The sequence below is a fragment of the Lepidochelys kempii genome, chromosome 9, assembly GCF_965140265.1.
Source record: "Lepidochelys kempii isolate rLepKem1 chromosome 9, rLepKem1.hap2, whole genome shotgun sequence".
Lineage (NCBI taxonomy): Eukaryota > Metazoa > Chordata > Testudines > Cheloniidae > Lepidochelys > Lepidochelys kempii.
Window position 1 is genome coordinate 9,663,054 of NC_133264.1, and position 8,222 is coordinate 9,671,275.

The following is an 8,222-nucleotide window of genomic DNA, read 5'->3' on the forward strand; positions in this document are numbered from 1 at the left end:
ATTCAGTCAAGGAATTATGATGTGATTGGAATAACAGAGACTTGGTGGAATAACTCACATGACTGGAGTACTGTCATGGATGGTTATAAACTGTTCAGGAAGGACAGGCAGGGCAGAAAAGGTGGGGGAGTTGCACTGTATGTAAGGGAGCAGTTTGACTGCTCAGAGCTCAAGTATGAAACTGCAGAAAAACCTGAGTGTCTCTGGATTAAATTTAGAAGTGTGAGCAACAAGGGTGATGTCGTGGTGGGAATCTGCTATAGACCACCGGACCAGGGGAATAAGGTGGACGAGGCTTTCTTCCGGCAACTCACAGAAGTTACTAGATCGCAGGCCCTGGTTCTCATGGGAGACTTCAGTCACCCTGATATCTGCTGGGAGAGCAATACAGCGGTGCACAGACAATCCAGGAAGTTTTTGGAAAGGGTAGGGGACAATTTCCTGGTGCAAGTGCTGGAGGAACCAACTAGGGGCAGAACTCTTCTTGACCTGCTGCTCACAAACAGGGAAGAATTAGTAGGGGAAGCTAAAGTGGATGGGAAGTTGGGAGGCAGTGACCATGAGATGGTCGAGTTCAGGATCCTGACACAGGGAAGAAAGGAGAGCAGCAGAATACGGACCCTGGACTTCAGAAAAGTAGACGTTGACTCCCTCAGGGAACTGATGGGCAGGATCCCCTGGGAGAATAACATGAGGGGGAAAGGAGTCCAGGAGAGCTGGCTGTATTTTAAAGAATCCTTATTGAGGTTACAGGGACAAACCATCCCACTGTGTAGAAAGAATAGTAAATATGGCAGGCGACCAGCTTGGCTTAACAGTGAAATCCTTGCTGATCTTGAACACAAAAAAGAAGCTTACAAGAAGTGGAAGATTGGACAAATGACCAGGGATGAGTATAAAAAATATTGCTCGGGCATGCAGGAGTGAAATCAGGAAGGCCAAATCACACCTGGAGTTGCAGCTAGCAAGAGATGTTAACAGTAACAAGAAGGGTTTCTTCAGGTATGTTAGCAACAAGAAGAAAGTCAAGGAAAGTGTGGGTCCCTTACTGAATGAGGGAGGCAACCTAGTGACAGAGGATGTGGAAAAAGCGAATGTACTCAATGCTTTTTTTGCCTCTGTCTTCACAAACAAGGTCAGCTCCCAGACTACTGCACTGGGCAGCACAGCATGGGGAGGAGGTGACCAGCCCTCTGTGGAGAAAGAAGTGGTTCGGGACTATTTAGAAAAGCTGGACGTGCACAAGTCCATGGGGCCGGATGCGCTGCATCCAAGAGTGCTAAAGGAGTTGGCGGATGTGATTGCAGAGCCATTGGCCGTTATCTTTGAAAACTCATGGCGATCCGGGGAAGTTCCAAACGACTGGAAAAAGACTAATGTAGTGCCCATCTTTAAAAAAGGGAAGGAGGAGGATCCTGGGAACTACAGGCCAGTCAGCCTCACCTCAGTCCCTGGAAATATCATGGAGCAGGTCCTCAAGGAATCAATTCTGAAGCACTTAGAGGAGAGGAAAGTGATCAGGAACGGTCAGCATGGATTCACCAAGAGCAAGTCATGACTGACTAATCTAATTGCCTTCTATGACGAGATAACTAGCTCTGTGGACGAAGGGAAAGCGGTGGATGTGTTGTTTCTTGACTTTAGCAAAGATTTTGACATGGTCTCTCACAGTATTCTTGCCAGCAAGTTAAAGAAGTATGGGCTGGATGAAGGGACTATAAGGTGGATAGAAAGCTGGCTAGATTGTCAGGCTCAAGGGGTAATGATCAATGGCTCCATGGCTAGTTGGCAGCTGGTATCAAGTGGAGTGCCCCAAGGGTCGGTCCTGGGGCCGGTTTTGTTCAATATCTTCATAAATGATCTGGAGGATGGTGTGGATTGCACCCTCAGCAAGTTTGCAGATGGCACTAAATTGGGAGGAGAGGTAGATACGCTGGAGGGTAGGGATAGGATACAGAGGGCCCTAGACACATTAGAGGATTGGGCCAAAAGAAATCTGATGAGGTTCAACAAGGACAAGTGCAGATTCCTGCACTTAGGACATAAGAACCCCATGCACCGCTACAGTCTAGGGACCGAATGGCTCGGCAGCAGTTCTGCGGAAAAGGACCTAGGGGTTACAGCGGACGAGAAGCTGGATATGAGTCAACAGTGTGCCCTTGTTGCCAAGAAGGCCAGTGGCATTTTGGGATGTATAAGTAGGGGCATTGCCAGCAGATCGAGGGATGTGATCATTCCCCTCTATTCGACATTGATGAGGCCTCATCCGGAGTATTGTGTCCAGTTTTGGGCCCCACACTACAAGAAGGATGTGGAAAAATTGGAAAGCGTCCAGCGGAGGGCAACAAAAATGATTAGGGGACTGGAACACATGACTTATGAGGAGAGGCTGAGGGAACTGGGATTGTTTAGTCTGCGGAAGAGAAGAAAGAGGGGGGATTTGATAGCTGCTTTCAACTACCTGAAAGGGGGTTCCGAAGAGGATGGATCTAGACTGTTCTCAGTGGTAGCTGATGACAGAACAAGGAGTAATGGTCTCCAGTTGCAGTGGGGGAGGTTTAGGTTGGATATTAGTAAAAACTTTTTCACTAGGAGGGTGGTGAAACACTAGAATGCGTTACCTAGGGAGGTGGTGGAGTCTCCTTCCTTAGATATTTTTAAGGTTAGGTTTGACCTTTGTCAGGTTTGACAAAGCCCTGGCTGGGATGATCTAGTTGGGGATTGGTCCTGCTTTGAGCAGGGGGTTGGACTAGATGACCTCCTGAGGTCCCTTCCAACCCTGATATTCTATGATTCATTGCTCCTGGGCCCTGCTGCCTCCCTGGGCTCCCCACCCGCGGTGCCTCCCCTGCTCATTGCCCCAACCTCCCTTCCACGGTCTCACCCCGCTCCTTGCCTCTTGACCACTATTTGACCAATATTGTCACATATTCCAGCAAGAGAGTACCCTGATGTAGACAGTAGTCTAGCTTTTTGATTGCCTCATGGTCCCATCTGTTAGTAAGCCTACTTAAATGTGTCGATCACTCACTTTACTACATGCTAATGACATCTTTCAGGGGGAAAAGATGAACTAACTGAAAGCTGAGCATCTTGAATGGCTTGAATCTTCTAGAACAAACATTTTATGTATGTATATATTTATTTATATACTAGGTCATCAGTGAACATGGTGGTTTACAAAATACCAGCCACAGTCTCTGCTCTGAAGAGTTTACAATCTAAACTGACTAGATAAACATACAGAAATTAACTCAGAAGGGAGTTGGGGAGGGAGAGGAGAAACTTTCTCCCCAATACAAATAGAAAAGATGCACAGCCATTAAGCCTCTCCCTTAATAAACATGCCTCCCCTTCTGTACAAAACCCCCCTTCATAGCCCCTCACAAATACATATCCCCAGCCAAACCTTGATGATGATATGAAAATGTCTCTGCTAATGAGGGGTGTGTGACATCACATCTCTGTTGTGGCTTCTCCTTTCCTGCACTGTTCTTTCTCCTGGTGTTGCTTATGAGTCCACTGAGTTTGCTGAAGGGAGGAGGGACTACCTCTGCCCTCACTCTGCATGGGATCTGGGAGTTCGAAAGGGTCCTGGGAGGAAGGAGGCAGCAAACCCAAAAACATGATTAGCTGAAATCTTCTGGAACAGCAGCAGTTAGAAATAAAAGTGAATGAATGGCTACTGGTTGATTGAAATACAAGAGATACTTCATAATCTAGAGACCATTCCAGAAGCAGTAAGATATTAAAAACAGTGACATAATAAATTATACAGAGTCAGAGAAAGCCAAAATCATTTGTATGGAAATTTTTACTAGCCAGGAACATAGAAAAACTGTTAAAAGATAAGTGCAAGTTCTGTTCTTGTGAGTATGTGACACATGAAGATAGAATGAAGAAACATGTGTTGGATTCTTGTGACGTGTCCAGCTGTTGTCAAAGATAGATTATTGGAGTCAAACAGCAAGAAAGGGAAAACTGGTCTGCACCAAATTTTTTCTTCTGTGCATTCTCCTTCATCTTCAGCAGCAGCATCATGAAGCACAGAATCTCTTGATGAAGATAGTGATATGAGTGACAATGAAAGGGAAGCTAATTCCATTTCTTCATCTTCTAATCATAATTTTTCCACTCCATCTGCATCAGCCCCGAAAACTCCCACTCCTGGAAAGTCTTCAGATGTTCATCATATTGGTATTAGGTTTTTGGATAGCATGTCCCATGATCAGAATAATGAACCTGATCATATGTTTGCTAGAGGGATTTATGCCAGCCATACACCATGTTATATAGTCATATCCTTATATGCTAGAATTTTGTCATAAGTTACATCCAGTTTAAGTACTAAGTAGGAAACTGCTTGCAGGAAGAGTTCTGAATGGCAAAGTGGACGATGTGAAAAATAAGTTGGTGTCCATATTGTGCAAGCTTCTCACATGCTTCTAGTGTGTGATGGGTGGAGAAAAATTCACAATGAGGGTGTCGTCAGTGTCATGGTAACAACTCTACAACCAGTGCTTTACTCATTTCAGTGCACAACTGAGCATCACCACCTAGCCCAATATACAACTGACCAGTTTGAAAATATAATCAATGAATTGGCTCCATGGAAAGTTATTACGGTTGTGATCAACAACACGGCTAATATGAAAGCTGCTTAGGCTTTGTTGATAAATGAGCATCCACACCTCCTGTGTTATTGACTTGCTGTCCATACAATGAGACTTTTCACCGGTGATGTTAAAGATCTGACAACTTTCTCATCACATGTGTCAAAAGTGAAAAGCATTGTCAAGTTTTTCAGAAACAAACATACCAGCTGCCATTTTTCAGAGTCAGTTAAGTACCTCAGTCAGTTTCATCCACACTGAGTATGCCTTGTCATAGTAGATGGGCATCTTTTATTAAATATCTCAAAGAGCTTCAAATATGCAAGAAGGCTCTTCAATGAGCTGCTATTGAAGAAGGGGTGGCTGGGCATTGTCCCTGAGTAATTCACACTGACATTTTTGATGTCTTTTGGATATGAAACTCAGAATTAATTTCACTTCTTGAATTAGTAGCTCAGACCATTCAGAATATGAACAATGATAATTATACATTGTTTGATGTCAAGAATGAGTTCCTGAACATTAAGAAAAATATTTGGGAGAATACAGAACACAGTCTACTTCCAAAAGCTGAAGATAAAAAGATAATAGGCAAAATAGTATAATGGAAAAAAATCAAACGATCACTCCAACACATGAATGTTGCTTAATTTCTTTATCAGCACTTCCAGGGCCAAGACCTTTCTGATGGTTAATTTGATTCAGCTTTTGACCACAGTTGAAGTCTGTTTTTAAAGAGGCTCGTTCACCTGCACATGTACCAATGTGATATATCATAGATCATAGAATATCAGGGTTGGAAGGGACCTCAGGAGGTCATCTAGTCCAACCCCCTGCTCAAAGCAGGACCAATCCCCAATTAAATCATCCCCAGCCAGGGCTTTGTCAAGCCTGACCTTAAAAACTTCTAAGGAAGGAGACTCCACCACCTCCCTAGGTAACGCATTCTAGTGTTTCACCACCCTCCTAGTAAAAAAGTTTTTCCTAATATTCAACCTAAATCTCCCCCACTGCAACTTGAGACCATTACTCTTTGTTCTGTCATCTGCTATCACTGAGAACAGTCTAGATCCATCCTCTTTGGAACCCCCTTTCAGGTAGTTGAAAGCAGCTATCAAATCCCCCCTCATTCTTCTCTTCCGTAAACTAAACATCCCCAGTTCCCTCAGCCTCTCCTCATCAGTCATGTGTTCCAGTCCCCTAATCATTTTTATTCCAGTCCCCTAATTATTGTTGCCCTCCGCTGGACACTTTCCAATTTTTCCACATCCTTCTTGTAGTGTGGGGCCCAAAACTGGACACAGTACTCCAGATGAGGCCTCCCCAGTGTCAAATAGAGGGGAACGATCACGTCCCTCGATCTGCTGGCAATGCCCCTACTTATACATCCCAAAATGCCATTGGCCGGCACACTGTTGACTCATATCCAGCTTCTCATCCACTGTAACACCTAGGTCCTTTTCTGCAGAACTAGCCATTCGGTCCCCAGTCTGTAGCGGTGCATGGGATTCTTCCGTCCTAAGTGCAGGACTCTGCACTTGTCCTTGTTGAACCTCATCAGATTTCTTTTGGCCCAATCCTCCAATTTGTCAAGGTCCCTCTGTATCCTATCCCTACCCTCCAGTGTATCTACCACTCCTCCCAGTTTAGTGTCATCTGCAAACTTGCTGAGGGTACAATCCACACCATCCTCCAGAGCATTTATGAAGATATTGAACAAAACCGGCCCCAGGACCGACCCTTGGGGCACTCCACTTGATACCAGCTGCCAACTATACCTGGAGCCATTGATCACTACCCGTTGAGCCCGACAATCTAGCCAGCTTTCTATCCACCTTATAGTCCATTCATCCAGCCCATACTTCTTTAACTTGCTGGCAACAATACTGTGGGAGACTGTGTCAAAAGCTTTGCTAAAGTCAAGGAACAACACATCCACTACTTTCCCTTCATCCACAGAACCAGTTATCTTGTCATAGAAGGCAATTAGATTAGTCAGGCATGACTTGTCCTTCGTGAATCCATGCTGACTGTTCCTGATCACTTTCCTCTCCTCTAAGTGCTTCAGAATTGATTCCTTGAGGACCTGCTCCATGATTTTTCCAGGGACTGAGGTGAGGCTGACTGGCCTGTAGTTCCCAGGATCCTCCTCCTTCCCTTTTTTAAAGATGGGCACTACATTAGCCTTTTTCCAGTCCAGGACTTTCCCTGATCGCCATGAGTTTTCAAAGATAATGGCCAATGGTTCTGTAATCACATCCGCCAACTCCTTTAGCACTTTCGGATGCAATGCATCTGGCCCCATGGACTTGTGCACGTCCAGCTTTTCTAAATAGTCCCGAACCACTTCTTTCTCCACAGAGGGCTGGTCACCTCCTCCCCATGCTGTGCTGCCCAGTGCAGTAGTCTGGGAGCTGACCTTGTTTGTGAAGACAGAGGCAAAAAAAGCATTGAGTACATTCGCTTTTTCCACATCCTCTGTCACTAGGTTGCTTCCCTCATTCAGTAAGGGGCCCACACTTTCCTTGACTTTCTTCTTGTTGCTAACATACCTGAAGAAACCCTTCTTGTTACTCTTAACATCTCTTGCTAGCTGCAACTCCAGGTGTGATTTGGCCTTCCTGATTTCACTCCATGCCCGAGCAATTTCCTGATTTCCTGCATGCCCGAGCAATATTTTTATACTCATCCCTGGTCATTTGTCCAATCTTCCACTTCTTGTAAGCTTCTTTTTTGTATTTAAGGTCAGCAAGGATTTCACTGTTAAGCCAAGCTGGTCGCCTGCCATATTTACTATTCTTTCTACACAGTGGGATGGTTTGTCCCTGTAACCTCAATAAGGATTCTTTAAAATACAGCCAGCTCTCCTGGACTCCTTTCCCCCTCATGTTATTCTCCCAGGGGATCTTGCCCATCAGTTCCCTGAGGGAGTCAAAGTCTGCTTTTCTGAAGTCCAGTGTCCGTATTCTGCTGCTTTCCTTTCTTCCTTTTGTCAGGATTCTGAACTCAACCATCTCATGGTCACTGCCTCCCATATACCATCATGTGCTAGCAATGCCCCTCTGCCATGTACATTGGCCAAACTGGACAATCTCTATGCAAAAGAATAAATGGACACAAATCAGACGTCAAGAATTATAACTTTCAAAAACCAATCGGAGAACACTTCAACCTCCCTGGTCACTCAATTTCAGACCTAAAAGTCGCAATTCTCCAACAAAAAAACTTCAAAACCAGACTCCAACGAGAAACTGCAGAACTGGAATTAATTTGCAAACTGGACACCATTATACTAGGCTTGAATAAAGACTGGGAGTGGATGGGTCATTACACAAAGTTAAAAACTATTTCCCCATGCTAATTTCCCCCTACTGTTACTCACACCTTCTTGTCAACTGTTTGAAATGGGCCATCCTGATTATCATGACAAAAGTTTTTTTTTCTCCTGCTAATAAATAGCCCACCTTAATTGATTAGTCTCTTTACAGTTGGTATGGCAACACCCATTTTTTCATGTTCCCTGTGTATATATATCTTCCTACTGTATTTTCCACTGCATGCATCCGATGAAGTGGGTTTTAGCCCATGAAAGCTTATGCCCAAATAAAT